At 39.9% G+C, this 23,348-nt stretch overlaps 1 protein-coding gene across 2 annotated transcripts in view; it reads right to left on the bottom strand.

The window, feature by feature from the left end:
* USP40 (ubiquitin specific peptidase 40) overlaps positions 1-23,348 on the bottom strand; it is a 3,368,940-nt gene that overhangs the window by 3,327,742 nt on the left and 17,850 nt on the right. The gene's annotated exons all lie outside the window — the stretch shown is intronic.

Here is a 23,348-nt window from a genome sequence, read left to right as displayed (position 1 = left end):
GTGGAATTTATGAGATGTCAGTCTACATTAAAGTATCTAATATGTCTACCCCCCTCTCTCTACCATTGCCCAATCAAAAGTATTATAATTTCATAGTTAATTTGTTGGGATATCCAATACAGGATGCTCTCGGCAGTATCAATGTTTTTCCCCAGTGGTATATAAATTGCTGCTGGAGTTTTCTTTTTGATTTTTAGGAGTGTTATTAGAAGTTCAGCATCGTTAAACATGGGTATTTCCTGTGGAAGTAAGGTGATGGTTAGGGAATTTTTACATGCGATTGCTACACCACCTGCACGCTTGTTTTGTCTGCCATGCTCGAGTATATTGTATCCTGGGGAGGTGATTTCATTATCCTTTATTTCTTTCTTTAACCAGGGTTTAGTAGCTATGACTGCATCAAGAGTGTATGTGGTAAGGTAGGCATGTATGTCATGGATTTATTGCACATATACTTCTAAAAGGTTCATATTAAGTAAGGTGAGTTTTTTTTTTTTGTTCATTTTGTTTACTGAGATGTATTAGGTGACTGGTTTATTTTTGAGCTGGAAGTGATGGTTTTATGAACTGTGGCACCTGGATTGAGATGAATATCTCTGCTAATTTTTGAAATTGATATTTTACAGAGGGAAGTGTGTGACCAGTTATATTTTGGTTTTGGTTTATGTTAAGAGAAAAGTTTTAAAAACATACTGTTATTTGTCTTTTTCCTCTTCTTGCAAAGTGAACATGTTATTTGTTGGGATATGCCTATCAAAGATGGGCCTCATCTGTGAACAAAATGCAGCATTGCTTACAAACCTGAATAATAACTGTTTTCTGCTTTTCAAAATAAAGAGACTTGGTTATAGCTTAGTGAAGCCTGGGATAAGGACACACGGCCGAGTAAGAGTTAATTTACTGAAGCAGGCTGTGTGTCCTGGAAAAGTTGAGCTACCATTGTTGAACTGAGCATTCTGTACTTCTTGAACATTCTATACTAACTGTTGGTTTGAAGTGATTTGTAGTAAACATGTTTACCACAGGTATTTTTCCATAGCCAATGGTCAGAAATGTAACAAAAGTTGTTTTGCTTACAGTATAAAAGTTGATGTCAGTAAACAAGTTGACCAGAGGAGGAGGAGGTCATCTTGGCCAACATGTGTAATCTGGTTAGCTGCTAATAAAGAAGTTTTTCATCACCCGAGGCAGATGGGACTCGTTTGAATTTTTTCTTCTGACATTTTGGTCCTTCGGACCGGAAACCTCTACGAAGATACAGCTCAGACCGACAGAGAGACCGAAAAACCTGTGCAGGTGAGGGTTTCCCATCTTAAGATTCCCTCGACTGAAAGCCCTCCGACTGATTTGTTGTTGAGAGGAGGCCGGCCGCTCTCTGATCCCTATCTGAGGGATGGTTTCCGAACGAAAAGGGGAAAGGGAGTCTCATCTGGTTCAGGTAGGATGAAAAATAAGTTTTCTTTTAATTTAATTTAACCTTGTCGACGAGGGTTTTATTTTTAGTTAAGGGTGGGTAGGATTACTTGTTAAGATTATTTTGTTAGGATCACCCATTAAGATAGCCCCATTTTATAAGCCCTGTAAAGTAACTTTGATACAGTCCTAAAATAAGAAATCTAGGAGAATAACTTTGATACAGTCCTAAAGTAAGAAATCTAGGAGAAACATGGGTTCGAGTTGCTGCAAGTGTGACAGTGATGCCTGTTTAAATGTTGATGCTAAGTATATGAAAGGTTTAAATAAAAATAATGTTAAATTTTTGAAAAAGTGGAAGTTGAAATATGATTTTGATGGTACACTGAATAAGAATGCCTGTGCAAAATTGGTTAGAGATTTGAACAGAAATGCAGGAACTAGAACTAAGAAGCAAAGACAATTGGGATTTCCCCAAGCACAAAAATGGTTAGAAGAAGCAAATAAACGAGCTATAAAAGAAAAACAGTGCCAAGAAAAAAAAATAAATCAAAAGGGATCACTGGTGCCAAGTGGAAAAGTAGCTTTATTTTTAGATAAGGAGGATGAGCATACAGTTTGTGCGGTACAAAGGCAGGCAACTGCCCCACCATATGGGGAAATTGCTGCTTCCGTACCGGTGGAACCTCCTCAATATCAGTCTGAAGATGTGGGATCTGTACAGCAGGGTGGGTTATTGGCTGCTCAAGGAAGTGTTGTGACCCCTCCAATTTACCCACAAATTCCCGTAGTACCCAAGATTGCTTTGCAACAGGTAGACCAACCTATGCAGTTAAGGTCAGGACCAGCAGGGCAAGGATGTTGGGCCATTAAACTTTCTGACTATTCAGAAGCTCTTCCCTTAATACAAGTTGCAAACCCACAAGCAGGGGATGTTGGACAAGAGCCAACTATTTTAGTTTATCGTCCCTGGGCTAAAGAGGATATAAAACGAGCTACAGATGGTATTCCTCATCCCAAGGTTAATTTTCAAAAGTTTTCTGAGGACATAGTTGGTATGCATTTAAGTTATTATCTAAATGGTTTAGAAGTAGAACAAGTAGTGCGACAAATCCTGGGTACTTGGACATGTAAGGCAGATGACGGCACTACATTAAAGCATAATTCTGGGGTGTTAGACACGCGAGTCACTGATCTGTTAAAGAGAATTTCTGATAAGTGGTGTCCAAGAGCAGATTGGACAGTAATAAATCAGTGCATTCAAAATTATGATGAATCTGTAGATCACTATATTGTAAGATTGACAGAAGTATTCAATAACCATTGAGGAATGATGATTCCGCAGGATCAGACCAATGATAGTCCGTATGAATAGCAATTGAAAAATGCTTTTCTTAAAGGCTGTAGGGCTCCGATAAGTAGTTTTATAACTAAGCATATGGTAGATCATACAACATGTAGACTGCAACCTTTGTTTGAATATGCACGGCATGCTGAGTGACATTTCAATTTAAAAAAGAAAAAGTACAAGTGTTAGCAGTAGGGGATGATGGTGGTATATTCTTGGTACAGGACCAAAGGGGGCAAGGGCGCCGTGGTGGCGTAAAAAAACGTGGGGGCCCAAAATGGGACACGTTAAATGAACCGGGTGGACATTCAGAGGAATATGAGGGAAGGTTAAAACATGTAGAATGTTTTAAATGCGGTAGACGTGGGCACTTCGCTGCCGACTGTGAAGAGTGGCTACATCCCCCACAGCTTACGAACAAGGGCTCCGCATGACTATATGATAGTAAAGGAAGGCGCCAAATTCATTATTGTGATGCTGATGAGGCAGACACTCTGCGATGAATGTCAGAACACTCATAAGGAAGGGCGGGATTGTGACTTTGAAGTCATAAACCTGGCAAATTTGGGTATTGCTATGCATCTAGATCAAAAACCCATGAGTGTGTTTTTGGTTGAGGGACAGAAAGTGGAGTTTTTATGTGATTCAGGTGCATCGCGTACACTTTTGGGTCCAGCAGTTCTGCCTCCGAACTGCGAAACAGATGAGTTTGTCCTTGTAAAAGCGGCAAATGGGAAAATCTATAAGGAACCACTGTCACGTCCTCTATTGTTCACAGATCCGCAAACAAACCAAATTGTTAGGTGTAGGGTAATTATATCAAAAGTTTGTCCAGTTAATTTGCTGGAAAGAGATTTGATGCATTTGTTTGGAATAGCAGCAGTTCCCACACCTAAAGGCATTGAGGCGAAAAGGTTAGCGGATGGCTTGGTGGTACAGGGAGTACAAGACTTGTTTTACTGGTATAGCCAGGACTTGATTTCAGACGGGTTGGGGAGGGTTGATACAGATTTGATCAACCTAGCTTCAAGTAAATCTAGGAGTGGGTCACCTCAGGTTGCGGCGCACTTGCATTGTACAATGTTCTATAGGAAGGCCCCTGGTCCGGATAAAGAATTCTTTAAGCACAAACGTACAAGGATAATTTTGAATGATATGTTTTGGGATACGCAAGGTAATACAGTAGTGACCTGTACTTTGACCAAGGAAATGAGTTCTTTATATCGCTCAGGTTATAGCCCACATATTTCAATTACTAAAGCGGTGGGGACACATTGGTTAGATTTGGCAAAAAAGGTAACGAATTGGGACACAATGTCCGAAAGTCAGTTGAAAGATCAACAGATCCAGGTACAAAGATTGAATTGGGTGACTTGGGCACAACCAAGCGTACACCTCAGGGATGACAAAACAGAAATAGCATGACAAATCCTTCTAACTCAAGAGGAAGATAGTGCGTTAAGTGCCTTGCCTGCAGATTTATGGTCAAAAGGTAAAGGGGATGTAGGACTGATGAAAACAGCAGGTGAAGTTTGTATAACTCCAAAGTCAGGTTTTAGACCTCGTAAGCACCAATACCCGCCAAGTAAATAAGCAAAGGAAGGAATTAAGCCAGTTATTGAGCAGCTAAAACAGGTAGGAATTCTTGTTGAATGCTCAGATTCACCCTGCAATACTCCGTTGTTTCCTGTAAAGAAACCGGATGGGTCATGGAGGTTTGTTCAGGATTTAGAAGCAGTTAATTCAGCTATGATCCCAAGAGCACCAGTGGTCCCTGACCCCTATACATTACTTAATGATTTACTACCTCAGAACAGATATTTTTCTGTCATAGATATAAGCAATGCTTTTTTCTCCATACCACTACATAAGGAAAGTAGATTTTGGTTTGCATTCACTTATCAAGGTAAAAGATACACCTACACCAGATTGCCACAAGGTTATTGTGAGAGTCCGACAATATTCGCACAAGAAATGGCTGCGAATTTAGCTTAGTTTGTTCCCCTAGAGGGAAGCCAGGTACTGTTGTATGTAGATGATATTTTGTTGGCCTCACCCATGCAGGAAAGTTGTAAAAGGGATACCCTTGCCCTTCTTAGTTTTTTAGCTGAGCAAGGACATAAGGTAAATAAAGAAAAGTTGCAATTGTGGAAAGCACAAGTAAAGTACTTGGGTTATTTAATTTCGCAGGCAGGTAGACAATTGGAGAACAAAAGAAAACAAGCAATTTTTGAGGCACCTATGCCTACAACTAAGCAGGAGATGATGTCCTTTTTAGGTGTGACTAACTTTTGTAGAAGTTGGATCCCTAACTATGCTGAGGAAGTAAGGCCATTGACCGCACTAATCTATGACACTCCCATGGCAGCTAAGAATAATATACAGTGGACAAATATGGCAATACAAGCATTTAATAGAATTAAGCAACTGATAGGAAAACCCAAAACACAGGATCCTGTGTTTTGGGTTTTCCTAACTATTCTAAGCCGTTTATACAAATGGTTGATTGTAAGGGAGGATATATGACTTCGGTTCTGGTAGAAGTACACGGGGATAAACAGAGACCGATAGCTTTCTACTCCTCCAGATTAGATCCTGTTGCAAGGGCATTGCTGCATTGTGTTCAAGCTGTAGTGGCAGCCGCCATGGCAGTACAGGCCTCAGCATCATTAGTTTTGTTCCACCCATTACAACTGAGGGTTCCACACTCAGTTGCTACTATACTTTTGCAAGATAAAATAACCTTTTTATCTCTTAGTCGACATTTGTCATGTATGACAGTGCTGCTGACACAGCCTCATATGACCATAGAAAGATGTACTACTCTTAATCCGGCGACACTTTTGCCGACTCCAGAAGAAGGTACTCCACACGTTTGTTTAGACAGCATTCATGACAAAGTGCTTCCCCGACCAGATTTAATGGATATTCCATTGGTAGATTCTGATCTCGTTTTGTTTGTAGACGGATCAGCAAAGAAAGACACTGTAGGAAAAACACTAGTAGGGTATGCAGTCACCACAGAAACTGAAGTTTTGGAGGCAAAAAGATTGTCAAACATTTATTCTGCACAAGCAGCTGAGTTGGTGGCTTTGACTCGAGCTTGTACCTTAGGGGAGGGTAAAAAAGTGACAATTTATACAGATAGTCAATATGCTTTCTCCACTGTACATGTTTTTGCTCAACAATGGAAGAATAGGGGAATGGTTACTGCGACAGGCAAACCAATAAATCACAGAGATTTAATTTTACAGTTGTTAGATGCAGTGCAACTACCACTTCAGATAGCGATATGTAAATGTTCCGCACATACCAATAGAAAAGATCCTGTCTCTAGGGGAAATGCCCTTGCTGATATGGCTGCAAAAAAGGCAGCTCAAGAAAATGATTTTCTTTTACATGACAATGATTTGGAGCCCGGACACCTCTTAGACTTAGAGACACAAAGTAATGCAAACATTGACAACACAAAAGGAAACATGTCGTGGGTAAAATATGGTATCACTCAACAGGATGGGTTGTATAGGGCATCAGATGGCAAAATGGTATTATCCTCAAACCTTTTTAGGTATGCGGCATTGGTTAGCCATGGACCTGCCCATGTAGGAGTACAGACAATGATTCAAATAGTGTCTAAGGTGTTTTGGTGTAAGGGGTTTTCAACTTATGCAAAGCAATTCTGTTTATCTTGTTTATTGTGTGCTAAGTATCATGCTCAGGGGGGAGTTAAGTCTCAGCAGGCATTCCCCACCCCTCCATATCCATTCCACACACTCTGTATGGACTTTATTGAATTGACACCCTCAGAGGGAAAAAGTTTCTGTTTAGTCATTATTGATGCTTTTTCTAAATGGGTAGAAGCTTTTCCAGTAAAGCACCCGAATGCACAGACGGTAGCAAAGCTTTTGACTACAGAAATAATTCCCCGATTTAGTTTACCAAGACGCATTTACAGTGATAATGGGTTTCATTTTGTTAACCAGGTTGTTCAGAAGTTGGGTCAAGTGTTTCAAATTGATCTCAAGTACCATTGTGCTTACCATCCGCAGTCAGCTGGACTGGTGGAGAGACACAATGGTGTCCTGAAGAGTAAACTCCGCAAATTGATGGCAGAAACACATAGATCATGGACTGCGTGCCTTCCTTTGGCACTCCTGTATATGCGAATCTCACCCTCCTACAAAGGACTTACACCATTTGAACTTTTGTTTGGGAGACCATATTACGTCCCGCAGTGGCAAGGATTGTTGCCAGCGGAACGTGAGGGGGGTGAGGATCTAGCAGATTATATGAAGAAGCTGCTAAATGTCAAGTCTCTTGTAACCAACGACTCCTTTGCAGATTCAAGAAATGAAGCCTTGTTTAGCGTGGCACCCGGGGACTGGGTGTGGATCAGAATTGTGAAGAGAAAGAATTGGTCATCCCCCAGGTGGGAAGGCCCATACCAAGTACTTATCTCGACACCTACGGCTATAAAGATCGCTGAGAGGACTTTGTGGATTCATATCACCCACTGTAAAAAAACTCAAGACTTTTCCTTCTGCCATTGATTTTGGTCAAACTCCACCGGACCTCTGAGCGCAAAATCTGGCTACAAAGGGGGATTAGCCCAATAGGGGTTAGTTCATCTCAAACCCAGTGAAGAAACCAACGGCGCGAGGTAGTCCTTAGGGAGGATGGCCATGTTCAACTGGCACTTGAACTGTTACATGATGATGATTTTGGTGGCGAAAGTAAATATGTCCATACGAGAAGGAACAGTTGCAAGAGAAAAAGGAATGGTGGTGCTGCAAGCACAAACAGGTGTTACTACTGTGTTTAAGGTGAAACTTTCTGAAGGAATTTTGGACTGTTCTAAATGGAACAATGATGATTTCTTGACTTGTGCAATAGAGACTGTACGTCCTGGTCAAATGTTTGGTGGTCAACAGATGTGAATGGATGGGAAACAAGTGGTGCAGTGATACCAGAGAAAGACAAAAGCAGGCAACAAAGAATAAAAATTGCGCATTTCCAAGGTACCAAAGAAATTACTATAACCATTGTGTCACCACAAGAAAGTGATTCAGGAGTTTATGGAATCGGAGTGTCTCTTCCAATTGGAACTGATCCTTTGGGGACCCTCCAACTTAAACTACACAGCCTTAAAAATGCAACAAGTAAAGCAGATTTTGCCTTCACAGAAGAACAATAGTTACTCGAGACTGGATTCATACACCATAACGAATGGTTATCTTGGGTTAGATATAGTACCCGAGAGGCACATTGTGAGAACTGTGTTTCTTGTGTTGAAGGTAAACAGCAACTAGCGACAGTCCCATTGATGCAAGATGAAGGTAACCTAACGTGTCTGTTAAAATTATTCTTCAACAAAACTGAAGATAAATGCAAAAATGAAACTCAGCGTTTTCCAGTCATAAGCAAAGTTGAGAAACCGCCTGCAGCGATTCCCTAATCCAGGTTCGTATATGTACATTTCCAGAGATGGCACAGGGAAGAATTATGGCAATATGGGACAGAACTATTGCAATGTTGGTGATGAGAATCCATTTCTGGAGAACCAAACTCACAGTTTAGAAGACGTATGGTGGTTGTGTCGAGACAACAAACTCAGATCAAGGCTTACGATTCCCTGGAAGGGAACTTGTGCACTTGTACAGTTAATTCTGCCATTCTACATTTTCCCAGTTCCAGCAAGCAATTTCGTAAGAGATCCTGAAATAAAGCCGAAGTGGTTGAGTAAGAAAAAGAGAGGCACCGAAGCAATCCTTCGATAGCGGTGTCTACATCGATAGCATTGGCGTACCAAGAGGCGTACCTGATGAATACAAAGCAATAAACCAAATAGCAGCTGGTTTTACATCCATCTTTGTCTGGATTCAACCTAATAAGAATGTGGACTAGATCAACTACATTTACTATAACCAGCAGCGTTTTGTGAACTATACCAAAGATGCACTGAAAGGAATTGCTGAACAACTAGAGGCCACTTCGCAGGTGGCATGGCAGAATCGAATTGCGTTAGGTATGCTCCTGGCCAAAGAAGGAGGAGTGTGCAAGATGTTTGGGACTTTCTGTTGTATGTACATTCCAAACAACACTGCGCCTGACGGAAGTATCACTTGAGCTTTGAAAGGTTTGGAAATGTTATCCGAAGAATTGGCAGAGAACTCTGGGGTAAGTAATCCCTTTACAGACTTTCTACAAGCGTGGTTTGGAAAATGGAGTCATCTCATCAGCAGTTTCCTGGTGTCCATTTGAGTCGCTGTGGCTATCGTGGTGGTATGTGGTTGCTGTTGTATACCCTGTATCAGAGGTCTTCTACAAAGACTGGTTGATACTGCTGTTACGAAGACGATGTACCAGCAATTGCAACAGACTGGTGAAAGTGAATACATTGAAATGTGACTTTTTGCAAATGTTTTTGAAGTTTAAAAGTTTGTCTTGCCAATGAAGTAATGTATGCAAAAGTTTGTACCATATATTGCTGAAATAAAAAGACAAATAAAAAGTGTTTTCAGGGGGGAAATGTTAAGAGAAAAGTTTTAAAAACATACTGTTATTTGTCTTTTTCCTCTTCTTGCAAAGTGAACATGTTATTTGTTGGGATATGCCTATCAAAGATGGGCCTCATCTGTGAACAAAATGCAGCATTGCTTATAAACCTGAATAATAACGGTTTTCTGCTTTTCAGAATAAAGAGACTTGGTTATAGCTTAGTAAAGCCTGGGATAAGGATGCACGGCTGAGTCAGAGTTAATTTACTGAAGCAGGCTGTGTGTCCTGGAAAATGTGAGCTACCATTGTTGAACTGAACATTCTGTACTTCTTGAACATTCTATACTAACTGTTGGTTTGAAGTGATTTGTAGTAAACATGTTTACCACAGGTATTTTTCCATAGCCAACTGTCAACGGTCAGAAATGTAACAAAAGTTGTTTTGCTTACAGTATAAAAGTTGATGTCAGTAAACAAGTTGACCAGAGGAGGAGGAGTTCATCTTGGCCAACATGATGTGTAATCTGGTTAGCTGCTAATAAAGAAGTTTTTCATCACCTGAGGCAGATGTGACTCGTTTTAATTTTTTCTTCTGACAGTTTAGTATGTTATCGTAAATTTGGATACTTTAGTTTTGAGAAATTGATAGAGAAATAAATCAGATATGGTTAGTTTGTAGAGATAGGGTGTTATGGAGAAAGGCAGGCTGGGTAGATATTGATATTCTTTGTGAGGACTGGTTGAAGTCTTAAGAATTTGAAGGAGGTGGATTTGAGAACTGGTGATGACAGCTGGTAGAGTGAGAAGGAATCAGAAAATAATTAGAGCTAGGAGCATCTTATTTAATTTGAGTTTATCTTTGTTGAAAATTTGGATTAGAAAACATTAGGAGGGTACTAGGTTGGCTCTAGAGATGTAACTTGATAGTCAAGGGGGGGCAAGGATTAAGACTGTCAGAGAGAGTCTTGGGTGATAAACATGAGTGGGTGTTACTATTGGGAGCAATTCTACTTATTGCTTTCTTCTGGAGGGAACTGATGGCACTGGTTTGAGGAATTTGTGGGTGGCACTATGGAAGAATAAATGGGGTAAGGGTGGGAAGGGTTTCTATTACCTGATCGAACGTTTAGGTTAGTGAATGCCTAAACGTCGATCTGGTAATAGTGAAAGCAAAAAAACGCAAATGGACGATTTAATGCAGGGAAAGAATTCCCTTGGCTGTTATGCGGATTTTGGCCCTTTCCCCACTGTAGAGCGAGCTCAGAGTTGGTATATTTAGTTGTGGGGGTGTGGGAGACACAGCCCCCCACACACTTCACTTTGGTTTAAATTTTTATTTTTTTTGCGGCCAAGGGAATTCATTCCCTATGTTAAATCGTCTGTTCGCCGTTTTAATTTTTTCGATATTACCAGATTGACGTTTAAGTATTTGCTACCCTAAACGTTCGATCAGGTAATATAGACGCAGGTGGGAATTGGGAGTAGGGCAAGGGAATGGAGCGAGTTTAACAAGGGTGAATGAAACAGGTTGTAAACTTGGCAAAGAGACAGAAAAAAATCAGTGGTTTAACTTAAACAGCCACAAATCCACTGAGAGAGATAAGTAAGGAAAAATGCAGTTTAAAAAGACTGAGCTAGTAGATGAAAGTCTTGATTTTGTTGCTCTAGGACGCAGTTTTAGTAGGATACTTGGTCCAACATCACCTTGACCTGACTAATGGGGATAACAGTAAAAAACTGCACTTGATTGTTTGAACAACTGTACAATTTAAAGAGGTTTCTGTAGACTGTGAAATGCAAAAAACTATCACTGCACTCAGAGATCCTTGCAGTTTCATGTAATTCTGTTCCCTAGTGCCTGCAGTAGAAAGATGTTTTTATTTATTTTGTCTGAATGTTGTATTTTCATGGGTGTAATAAATGTCACATTCTTTTTCCTCCCTTACTGAGTCTACAATAAAATATGACCAATTTTCTATTCCTTAACTTTGAATAATCTCTGAATGTTGTAAAAAACTGTATTTTCGGTTCCCTATCAGAAGCCTGAAACACTATAAGCCTGAAAATCAAAATCCTGAAAACTATAGACTGAAAGTTCAAAATCCTGAAAGCCCAAAATTCTGAAACTCAAATTCCTGAAAACACAAATAATGCTAATATGTCACTATAAAGACACCAATATCTACCAACTGACCCTGACCCTAACCCTAAGGTCCGTCACTATCGCACACTCACCTGACCCGCGCCCTAACCCTAACTCACTTAAACCGCCCCTAACCCCAATATTTGTCACTATTGCATACATGCCTAACCTGCGCCCTAACCCTAACTCACTTAAACCGCCCCTAACCCTAACATAAAACCAACCGCACACTTACCTGAACCCAACGCATGACCCAACACCACAGGGCTAACAATAGCAAAGCCACAATGACGTCAGTATGTCCATTTTGTGTTTTCAGGATTTTGAGTTTCAGGATTTTGAACTTTCAGTCTATAGTTTCAGGATTTTGATTTTCAGGCTTATAGTGTTTCAGGCTTCTGATAGTTTCATGTGTGTAATAAATGTCACATTCTTTTTTTCCCCCTTACTGAGTCTACAATAAAATATGACCAATTTTCTGTTCCTTAACTTTGAATAATCATTTTTTCCCTGGGGCACAGATGTCGCACTTGAAAGGATTTTATTTTTGCGTGAAAAAGTTACCCAAGTGCAGATTGCAAGATGAGCAGTCACTGGTTGCATTTGTATGCATACACAGGCATATAATCTACTTATTCATTATACACTCACACAAACATATGTTTCTATACATACAAGTACTTCATATATATGTATATGTGTGTATACATATATATGTATACATACACATACACACACATGCAATGTGTAGTGTAGTGTAGTGTCACGTAGCATACTTGCCTTTGGTGCAAAAGGCTGTGGCTTCTATTCCCATACCAGTTACATCGATTGTTAACAATGTAGTATATCATAAAGAGGAGGTTGCCCTCCTGAGTGTGCTGCCCTTTGGACGAGTCATTAAACTGAGGCCACATCTGCTTCAGTTGGTCGTAGTTCAGGAAGATGTAAAAGATCCCACACAGCACCTATCGAAAAGCGTAGGGGTCCTTTATTAAATACATTACTCACATAATTTACATGCATTTACATTGTTAGTATATATTGTACATTTTTTTACAATTTTTCAACCCTTTAAACACTTTCATCATTATCTTTTGCATTACCATCTATACAAGTATCTAAACATTATGACCCCCACTCTTTTTTCCACAACCGAAATCATCTTTTTTAATATCTCAGTATCCACTTTCCGTTATACCTTACCTCATTCATTCTTTTGTTCAATATAGTCCAGATTATATAAAACAGCTTCCTATCAATTTTGTTGGAAATTCCTTACTCTTGTTACTAATAACCAAATGCTATCATATCCATATTGTTTTTTCCTATTTTCATAATGCATTCCAACTAATTTTCTTCACATATCTTATCCCATAATTTCTTTACCCTTTCACAGTGCAAACAAAACATGTTGTTATTTCAGTCTCCTCACAATAATGACATTTTTTTCCTTCTATTTTTATATGGCATATTAACTTCTGGCAATTTACTTGCATATAATGTCCATAAAAAATTTATACATTCAACATACGTTTTACACCATTGTACTCTAGTTTTTAATACCTTTATCTTTTTATCCTCTATTTTTCCAAGAACAGCTACAATAATATTCATTATATTCATACCATATTTCCCTGTTTTCTTCCACTTCTCTTATTTTTAATTTCCACAACATAATCTTAACTCTTTATACATTATTCTTCCATTCATTTCTTTTCTTCTTCAATTTCCTCAGCAAACTCCATATTCCTCATTATTTTTCTGTTATAACTACACTTATTACTGAACATTTTCCTTCTTTAACCCACTTTATTACCCTGTATAAATTCAATGATGCTACATACAGCACTGGATTTATCAGTCCCAATCCTCTTCCTCCTTCTTTAACATATAATATACCTCATTTCACTGGGTTCAACCTGGAACCCCATATAAAGGGGAAGACAGCTGTCAAAATTCCTCTCTCTTCTTTTACTGGAATCAAAATGCACACTTGCTAAATATGCTTTTTCACAGCAACACAGTTTAAGTATAACTTTTTCTTATAAAATAACATACATCTTACAAAATAAACATATTTCTCAGTTTTACTATTGTCACTTTTCACTTTTTATTCTTTACTATGTCATTACTAAATTTTATTCCTAATAATGCTATTTATTCCATATTAAACTTAATGTTCTTACCTTCTTTTCCTAATTCTTTGCTTTCATCTCTGTTTACACTCACTCCTATAGTCTTCAACTAAGTCTCAATTGCTTCTTCCATCCCTTGTTTAGTCTTTACTATTATTATTATATAATCTGCATAAGTAAACTTGACTGGTAGCCTTATACTATCTATTGTCTTATATTCTAATTCTTCCAATGCCATATGAATGCAATAGCTAGTAATATGAATAACTAATGCAAATAAAATATTGCTCTTGGGACATCCTCTCTTCATCCCACTTTTTATATCTATTTCTTGACTTAAATAAAAGTGTTACTGAATGGATGGCTTATTATTTTCATATACTGTCTTAAAATCTTAAGACGTTTCTCATTTAACTGAAATTATTTCATTATTTAATATAGGTCATGCTGCATCTTATCAAATGCATTACTCAATTAGGTCACCTCCACCTTCCATAATTTTGCTTCTGCCTTTCTATAACAAATATCATGTACAATTTCTCCTATTACCATTAATTTTTGAATTTGTTTTGTTTCCTTCCAACTATAGTATCTTCTAATACTTTAACTTTCTTATCCAGTTGTATTTGTAGTATTTCATAAATATTTTATAATTTGAGTTAAGTACTAACAGCCTCTAATTTCTTATATCATCTTTAGTCGTTTTCTTCCATATAAATTTCATCATTCCAATACATATCTCCTCATGCCTAAATCCTTCTTCCAACCATTCATTTAACACTTGAAAAAATAGTTCTTTTTGGGAATCTTTCATATCTTTATACATATGACATTCCCATATAAACTCTTTCCAGATTCTAAATTTACCATTCTTAACACAGTTTTTTCTATTTCGGTATTATCTTGTTTTGTCAATTTTGAACCTTCTGCTATGTCTTAATTATTTAAAAAAACTCTCTTCTATATACTGCTTTACTACATCCGTTATTTCTTGCCGACTCCTTCCTTTCGCTCCTTTCTTAACTCTATTACAATATTTTCCTGTTTTACAAGCCCACTGAAATATGGTACCACTTTTTCTTCCTTAGTAAAAAACTTCTTTTAGTACAAATCTATGAACCTATGAACTTCTTTTATATAAATGTTTTAAATCTTTTCTTGATTTAAATTGTACACTTCCCTATATTAAAAATTCTCCGTTACTTCTTACCTTCTCCATCGCATCCTTACTTGTTTATATTTTTTATTTCCCTCTTCTCTTTTTACCATTCCACATGTTTTATATTTGGTTTTGAAACTCATCCACTATGCTGTCCAATTCAGATAAAAAAAAAACTTTCATTTATACATGATCTGTCTACAAATGGATTAATCATTTGTCTCCCTTTGTTATCGATTTTTCATTTATTTTCTTTATACATTTTCCAGTTTTTATATAATCCTTTTTTCTTGAATTTCTAACCAAATTGCTAAATAAGAATATCCTGTAATTGTTCTGCTTTCTTGCATGATACTTAAATTTTTTGAAATTGTGAAAAAATCTGTTTCTGTCTTTAAATTACTTCTTTCGTATGTCTACTGCTTTTTATTCCCTACATACATTTTATTTCAGTTTTTACTAACTCCACTAAGACTTTTACATCCCCCTCTCATTTTTTTATGTCAGAGTTCATTTCACCTCCATTGTTATATCCATAGTGCCACTTACATAATAAAAAAAAAAATCTCTGTGGTTTATGTTTGTGATCATTTCAATTTTTTTTTATTTCTCATTTCATGGTTTGCATCTCATTGAATTTCATTGTGTCAGCAGTGCTAAACTTGTGTGTGTATTATATGTTTAATGTGTATATAATTCACGTACAGGTGGTGGTTGCACGTTTCTTTTTTTACCACAAAAAATCTATGTGATCAAAAATCAGCTGATCCCACATACTGGATTTTTTATCATTCAAAAGTAACAGTACAGTGGAGCATGGGGAATTAGTCCTATCATCTTTGTAGTAAGACCTCCAAGTTAGCATATATAAACTAGCAGGGTGTGAGGGGTACAGAAGGGGGCTTGCCCCTGCATAAAACAGATTCATTTTTTTCAATGGGATGATGGAGCAGTTACGCTCATGCTCACTTAGTTATGGTTCGCTGTAATGAGTATACGATAAACTGTTTACATGTAAATATATATGCATACGGGCATAGGAGATTGCTAAACAAACAGCTTAACAGCAGTTACAAGCTTAGCTTACATAAACCAATTTTACACAATATATTCCACCTAGGTGCAAAAGGATGGCACAGCTTAACAGCCGTTACAAACTTAGCTTACATAAACCAATTTTACACAATATATTCCACCTAGGTGCAAAAGGATGGCACGGGTTTGTAACATTACAGATTGCCCCTGACCATAAGGAACATAGGCACTATCCCAAGTGTGAACTTGTGATTCCCCATCCATTGATCAAAATTGCATTTACAGAGGGCTAGGGAGGGGATCTGCTGAATGTGAATAGGAAGCCTGTTCTAAAGAAGGAGCAATCTCAGAGATGTAGGTCAGTCCAGCATGTTGTACTCTATTATTGGTCTAATGAGGGCAGAGTAATAATTTCCTTGGATCTGAATACCATACCTTTACTTATAGGTTGTGCCACATTGAAGGACTTTCTTATCATTGGTGATTAAAGTTCAGATTATCTGTTACCTAGATCTCTCACTCTGAATATACTATTAGGGGTTTGCTGAAGCAGATGCCCTATGCTGACAGTCTAAAAAAACTCCACCTATACTCTGTCATATATCGTCTACTCAGAGGTGATCTCTGCTTAACATACAAGGCCATGTCAAACCCAGAGCTGTTGGACATGCTACACTTAAAGAAATCCCAATCCCTCAGAGACACACACTCCAGGGATCTAAACCTGGTCATCACAATGAACAAAACATGCTGGAGGAATAGGTTCCTGACCCAGAGACTCCCCAGACTCTGGAACAGACTGCCCTTACATGTCAACCTTTTTGGCCCTCTTCAAAAGGAACCCTGATGATTGGATGGGAGATAGGAAATTCACCCCGGGGATCACGTCAGTCAACCTGCTAGACAGGGGTCCAGGGAAGTAAATACTGTGGGAAGAAATAGCCAGGGAATTGTTATGGCTAGGCTTGTATAGCCCCTAGGGCCGATAGCCTAGTACCAACCTATGAACCTATGTTGTAATTTATGGGTTACTTGACTTCCCAAAGAATGTAATACATTTTTTTCCCCATTTAGGTTTAGGCCATGGTTCTGGCACCAATCATTTTAACCACGTGTCCTGTCAGTGAGCCAACTGGCTATCCATCTGGTGATGTAGGGCTTTATGCCCAGTTTTGTAAGTTTATTTATAATACCAGAGTGAAAAATTGAGTCATATGTCTTGACCAGGTTGAAGTAGGCAGTATGTACTGTTTTACCCTTATCCATGGCCTTGGTGAATTTTTCAAAGAAATCCACCCAATTCATTAGGCATTACCTGCCCTTGACAAAGCCAGATTGGATTGGGTCCAGTGTTTGGAGGTTTCCTATGTCATATCAGGTCCATGATTATTTTTTCCATGACCTTACATATATGACTAGTCAAACTTATGGTTCTGTAATTTCCCTGGTCAACAGATCATGCCCCTTTATGCAGAGGGAGGTCCATTGCTGTCCTCACCTCTGTCAGGACAATGCCAGTCCAGGAGGTAGTGGTTACCTAGAGATTCTAATGGGCCTGATAAGTCCCGATTTAAATTGTTTAAGGGGTAACCTGGTATATCATCAGGCTCCACTGAAGCTGTGTTTTAGCTTTATAGAGTGCAGTAGCAACCTGTTTTTGGTGATAACTGGTGGAGGGTATTTCTTGGGGGAGAACTTAGAGTAATGGGGAGGTGAAATCTGAGTTGCATTTATACCAGCATATTTCCTATACCTTCTGGTTGAGAAAAGATGATGCTAATTCCACATGGTGTTGGCTGTTCCTCTTAAGATTATGGACATACAGTAACTGAAAGTGTCTTATGGTTATCCTTGGCTTTAGAGGCTGTTTTTAAACTCACAGTCTGCTATCAGAGACTTGACTAGTTCCCTGATTCACTTGTTTAGACTTTTGAGGGACTTCCTGCTGTGTTGCACACATTCCCTCTTACTTCTCAACAAGATTTTTTTTCTTTTGTTGGACAACCTCTTAATACAAGGAGTCTACCAAGGTGGATTGTTTTTGCTGTTTGACCTAGGTTTATCTCAGTCTGGTACTGCAATTTCTATGCAGTTGTTCATATCGTCGTACAGGGCTTTTGTATACACCTCTGCATACGTTTCTTTGTTTTCTGAATTAGGGGGAGCTTGGAAATGAGCTATGCTATCACTTAATAAAGTGGGTAATTTACCTTGGAGAAGTTCTTAAAGTTTTTGGGGTCAAATGAGAGGACTAGTTTTACCTTTATTTCAAGGGAACCGCTTTCTCATCTGATCCTAGCAGTGAGGACATCACGCTTGTGGGGTGCAGTGCTCTCCTATATTTGTGAGTACCAGATCCAAGATATTTGTTCCCCTACTATGAATTCAGACTAGCTGGTTCAGGGATTTTGAATTTACAAAGTCAAGGAATCTTTGGGCCTATGTTAGTGGTTGTGTATACCTCCCAATTAATGGAGAGATAGTTAACCTCATCCATGAGTATGGTATTGAGCTGGATGAGGAGTGATTCTAGTAACTTCACGTATGAGGTATCAGTTTCCTGGTTCATGATGGGGGACCTGTATCTAGCAAGAATATGGTAAAGGATGGTTAACTGAACAAGAGTAGATCAAGCACGTCATATTGTTTGACCAGCATTGAGGTGTGTGTTAGCCTTTGTGTAGATAAATGCACCTTTGCCTTTTGCTCTTTGATGTTTAGTGGGTGGTCAGAATGTGTGAAAGGAGTTATAGCCATGCACTGCCAAAGTGCTTTCTCTGGCTTAGAACCATGTCTCCAGGGTGAGGAGAGCTTCTGGGGAGGTCAGTTTCTTCCTCATTGAGCAGTAACACCTTTAGCTTGTCCCGAGTAGCTTTTGTTATGTTGGAAGATTTGTCTTTTTGGTAATGCTTAAAAAGATGCTATGGGGTGGATAATGTCTTAGCTAAAATCTGAAAGCCTGAAGGTGACAGGTAAAGACCAACCCTGGCAAACCAGCATGGCCTGTCACCAATGCCCTCCCTGGCTGACAAATATCAGACCCCTTTAGAATGACACCAGTAGCTAAGCCAATTGTTTAAGTCAATCATTTTCTGCTGGTATTGTGGCATCATCCTTGGAGATGGTAAAATGGTGATCAGTGTTAGGCTCATACCTGCCTGTGTCACACATTCTGAGATCGCAATCATGCCTCTGTTAATGTAGTCCAAAGAGGTATGTCTCAGGTGATTCACATGTCCAAACTAACACAATCTCGCCTCTCTGGCTTTGTCTCCAAACTGTCCAACCTGAGCTGACCCTTTAATATACTGATTCCTAAACCTGTCCATCCTCGTCACACCCAATGCAAATTTTAACATCCTTAACTCTGCCACGTCCAGGTCCGACTCCCACCTTTTTGTCAATCCCACCGTCTCCAACCCATATAACATAGCTGGCCTCACTACCCTCTTGCAGACCTACCCTTTCACTCTTACTGATACCAGTCTGTCACAAATCACTCCCGACACTTCTCCACCCACTCCACCCTGCCTGTACTCTCTTTTTCTACCTTAGGACCTTTCTATTATTTCCCTTTTCTTTGCTACTCATATTTCTATTACTAATAATGACATTCTCTTGTGATCTCATTCTTTATTACCTCCACCCTTTCTTCAGTTGCCACTAACAACCTCCAACATGTTTCCTTATGTTCTCTCTTTTATTCTTCCTTTCTTATTCTACAATTTCTGTAGCCTCTAAATTTCTTCCCTAACCCTCAATCTCAGTTCTTCTTCTGTAATCATTGCCTCTTATTTTCACTCAGATTACTATATTCAACTTTAGTTGCACTATATTAATTTAGTATATTAGGTGTGTCTAGTGTGTGAACATAAGCTTTTTATTTTCATCTTTATTTTTACATTAACTATAGTTCTATTACACTGTATTAGTTTTTTTTATAATGTATGCATCAAGTGTTGTATATATATTCCAAGTGTTTTTCTGTCAGCAGTCTTTTCCTCCATTGCTCCTGCATAGGTTCATAGGTAGATACTAGGCTATCTGCCCTAGGGCATTTATAACCTAGCCAGAGTGTATTTGGCTTCCGCCTCCCTATTAGATTAGCCTACTGTGCCTCTGTAAAGTAGGTCACAGAAGGTACCCTTTTAAGATTGGTTTACTGTGCCTCTGTCTAGCAGGGACACAGAAGAGATCCCAGGGTTGAATTTGCGATTTCCCATCCACGCGTCCAGATTTCGCTTGAAGAGGGTCAGCGAGGGGCTATGTCTAACATGAATTGGGATTCTATTCCAGAGTGAGGGGAGCCTCTGGGAAATGAATCTGTCCCTCCAGCATGTCCTATTTATTTTTGTGCTGAGGTTTAGGTCCCTGGAGCGTGTAGTTCTAAGGGACTTGGATTTTTTGAGGTGGAGCATGTCCATTAATTCTGGGTTTGACATGGCTTTATACGTCAGGCATAGATCGCCTCTGAGTAGGCGGTAAGCAACTGAGTAGAGCTGGAGTTTCTTTAGTCGAGCTGCATAGGACATCTGTTTGTAGCCCATGATCCTCTTGGTGAGGTACTTTTGGGGTCTCTCCAGTTGCTGCAGGTGTCGGGTAAGGTACATTCCAAAAGGGGCATTGTATTCAATTATGGGCCTGATGATTGACGAGTAGAAGGGCACAATGACCTCTCGATCTAGATGCAAACCCTTTCGTGATAAGGTGGGCTATATAGAAGGTCTTTCTAACCACTTTGGCAAGGTGATTATCAAAGGAGAGATTATTATCTACGTTGGTCCCCAAATCTCCAATTACTTCTTCCGTACTTAATGGATTACCACCTATGTGGTAATTTGTGGGCACCTTGTTTTTCCCAAAAGGGATGACTATGCCCTTTTTAGCATTTAGCTTGAGGCCGTGGCTCTGGCACCAAGCATCCGTCTCTGTGAGAACTTTTGGAGGATGCAAGTGTCAGCTGGAGATTCGATTATGGCCCCAGTTTGCAGTCATCTGCGAACTTTGTCAGCCATAATCCCCCCGTGTTAGCCTGAACCTCAGAGAAGTATACACCGAACAAGAGAGGTCCCAGAACTGAGCCCTGTGGGACGCCACTTGTAACTGGTTTGGATTCGGACATGGCAACTGCAATTCTGACCATGTGGGTTCTATCTCTGAGCCAGTTTGCAACCCATCTTGTGATATAGGTGTTGATATTTAAGCTGGTAAGCTTATTTATGATGCCCGAGTGGGGTATTGTGTTGAAGGCTTTTGCGAGGGCCAGGTAGGCTGTGTGGACTACCTTGCCCTCATCTATGGCTTTGGTAACTGTTTCAAAGAAATAAACTAGGTTTAAGAGGCAAGATCTGCCCTTAACAAAGCCGAATTGGGTAGGGTCCAGTGTCTGGAGGCTCCCAATGTCTTTGTTCATGAGTTCCATGATAATACGCTCCATAGCTTTACAGACCAGACTAGTCAGGCTTATGGGGCGATAGTTTCCGGGGTCCGTTGTGACACCACCTTTGTGGAGTGGGACCACTGTAGCTGTACGCCATTATTTGGGTACATATCCTGTAGTAAGGCTAAGTCTGAACAGTGACAATGTGAGGGTTCAGTTCTTCTTGGAGCTTGTGTAAGACACAGCCTGGGACACCGTCCGGTCCCATAGATGCGGTGTTTTTTGTTTTGGAGAGGGCAGCTTTCATCTGCGCATCTGTGATGTCAGGGAGGTTACTTTCAGTTGGGATAGGCATTTGCTCCTTTGGGGGGGGGGTTTATGCTGAATCTGTCTGCCAGGATGTTGGCTATGTCTGTAGGTTCGGTATATTTTGTACCGTTATGCAACAATTCAGAGCATAACAGGGAGTTTCTGCCCATGTTCCTGACATAACTAAAGAAGGCCTTGTGATTATCTTTAGTGTCTAGGGCAATTTGTCTTTCGAAACTGGCCTTTGATGATTTTATGAGGGATCGAAGTTTCTTGCTAATACTGATCAGAGATGCCTTCCCTTTTTGGGATTTTGCTCTGTTATGTAGTAGCTTCCTCCTTCTGTTGTACAGCTTATTTATGGCCGGGGTCCACCAGAACGGTCTCCTGTTTTTGGAGGAGAGAGTCTTGGTTTTATTTAGGATAGCACAATCCATGCATTCCTGCAGGTGCTCATAGAATGCATTTGTAAAGGATTGGGCTATATTATCCTCTGGCCCAGGGGCTTTGAAGGATTCCGCCTCTGTCTTGAGAAGTGCAAAGTTGGCTTTTGAGAAATTCTTTACAGTAATTTCCTTGGCTGGGGGTGGGGATGGGATATGGATGTCCAGGGAAATTTGTTTATGGTCTGATCTTACCAATGAGGGGTTTACCTCTGGTGTGGAACATAAGAGTTCCCATGTTGGTGGTGACCAGGTCCAATATATTGTCCCCTCTTATGGGAGTGGTGACCAGTTGTTCCATTGCGTTAGAGTTTATAAATTCAAGGAACCGGTGGGCAAGGGTGTTTGGGCTCGAGTAGTTTTCCCAGTCAATGTTTGGGTAGTTGAAGTCACCCAATAACATAGTGTTTGGAGAGACCTTCATATTTTCCAGTGTTCTCAGGAATGCCAAGTGGGGTTCATGTAATAGGGAGGGTGTTCTGTAGCAGGCTACAAACTGAAAGGCAGTTTTACCCGCTGTTAGTTGCACATGAATGGTTTCTGATGCTTCGTGCAGTGCCACTAACCTGGAGGTGTAGGTATCTTTGATGAATATAGATACTCCCCCTCCTTTTGTGCTTTGGTCCGAGTTTTCGGGCCGAAACGCATGGTATGAGTTATAACCTGGTAGTGCTGGGGTGCTCTCAGGAGACTTGAACCAGGTTTCTGTTACTGCACAGACATCGATTTTCTCCATACTGAGGAGAGCCTCGAGTGCATGCAGCTTGAGGTTTAGACTTCTGGCATTGAGTAGCATTACCTTTAGTTTTTTTATCCTTGGGTTGTCTATGGAGGTGGGTTTGTCCTTTGAGCCTTGCCTAAAAAAGGCACAATGGGGGTGGCAAGAGCCTTGACCAGTATACGAAAGCCTAAGGGTGACAGGTGCAAACCATCCCTAGCGAAGCAATGTGGCTTGTCGAGCATGTCATCCCAGGCTGACAGACACTGGATCCCCTTTGAATGACACCAACACTTTAGCCATTTGTTGAAACTGATCATTTTGTCTTTATACTGTGGCATCATTCTTGGTGAGGGCAAGATGCTACTCAAGGTCAGGGTCATACCAGCCTGGGCTACATAGTCAGAGAGCTCCTCTATGTCTCTTTTCATGTAGTCCAGGGAGGTACGTGTCAGGTCATTCACACCAGCATGGACAATGACTGAGTCATACTTGTACTTGCTTTGGAGTGACCTGAGTGCTTGCATTATGTGGCAGATCCTGGCACCCGACAGGCAGCTTACAGTGACCTTCTCCTTGTTCAGTCTGGTGAGCGGGACATCAGTGTGCCGGACAATACAGTCCCCTATAACAAGTGTATTTGGTGTGTTGTTTGGCCTTAAGGGCTGTGACTGTGAGGCACACTGATTTTGTGAGTTATGTGATTTGTAGGTATTGTTGAGGGATGGCTGTTGCTTTGATATCTGCTTAGGAGGTCTTTGCTGTTT

This window comes from Protopterus annectens, chromosome 6.part0 (assembly GCF_019279795.1).
Source record: "Protopterus annectens isolate FY-2018-M chromosome 6.part0, PAN1.0, whole genome shotgun sequence".
Taxonomy (NCBI): domain Eukaryota; kingdom Metazoa; phylum Chordata; order Ceratodontiformes; family Protopteridae; genus Protopterus; species Protopterus annectens.
This window is presented reverse-complemented; position numbering and strand designations above follow the sequence as displayed.